This window comes from Poecilia latipinna, unplaced genomic scaffold, assembly GCF_001443285.1.
Source record: "Poecilia latipinna isolate Pla-1442-1.1 unplaced genomic scaffold, P_latipinna-1.0 Scaffold3136, whole genome shotgun sequence".
NCBI lineage: Eukaryota > Metazoa > Chordata > Actinopteri > Cyprinodontiformes > Poeciliidae > Poecilia > Poecilia latipinna.
Window position 1 is genome coordinate 703 of NW_015115752.1, and position 1,195 is coordinate 1,897.

Sequence of the window (1,195 nt, forward strand, 5' to 3'; positions counted from 1 at the left end):
GGGGACATATAGAAAATAAAATTACAGAGCAAGACCTGAGATTAAACATGAAATGAGCGATTCCATCTAATAGCTGAACTGGACTGAGCAGAGGTGGAGAGAGACAGCTCATCAACAATAGAGTCAAAATGATCAGGGGTGAAACAAGCAGAGATAAGATTAAAGTCGGTTGAAACATGAAACGGACTGGTGAAGGTTCAGCTTTATGGTAACACATGACTGATGAAGAGAGCGACGACATGGGATTGCTTGCGGAGATGGCCCCTCAGGGAACAGGTTATGGCCGTGGAACAATTTAATAAAGCTGGAAACTCGAGCTGCTGAAATGAAGGGGTAGCTGAACCAACTACATAGGAGATCCCACCTAAAAAAGGGCCACGCCCGACAGACTGAATTTAAAATGGGAAATGGAAAGGAAATGCCATCTTAAACTCATTGAAAAGCTTTGACGTGTTGAGACGTGCCATGCGAATGAACTTCACTTGGACCTGGCAATGAGGTTGGGGGTTCAGACTAGATTGGGCTGTGAGCTTTAGGATACCTGCAAGTGCTGATTGCTGTAGTGACAGACCCACAAGAATGACTGGTAAGTGCCTAATGGCAATTGGCCCAGAAGTGAGACTGGAATGAGCACATTTGAGTGTGGGACCTTGGTAAGCAAGAGAACCCACTACATAACCTGAAAGTGGCAGGATGGCCTGGGAAATAATCTGCCGATTTTGGGAGATCTTGAGATAACTGAGAAGTGACCAATGGGACTTGAACAGGACAAAACCTCAGAATATGGGACAGATCGGTTGATAGCGGCGAAGCAAGTAGACCAGGAATAACCAGAAGTTCAAACAACTAAGAGAAACCTAAAACTTAAGCTAGGAAAAGGATCACTTGTTGATCACCTGCTGGAATAGTGACTGCCAGACCATTTAAATCCTCTGGATTGTTCTGTACTGTGCTACCGGAATGAAATATGAAACATCAACCACTGTACATTGTGCGTCTGGAAAAAATTCCTATAAATCGGATGCTAAAAACATGTTTTACATTGAGACTAAACCAGTTTCTATTTAAGGTTGCTTTTGATAAGTAGTGAATGGACACTGAGCAAAAATTTTAGAAACAATGATTGGACAATGGCCCTCGTCAACAAGAATTTAAGAATTTGGTAACACTTTATTTGAAGGGGGTTGAATAAGAC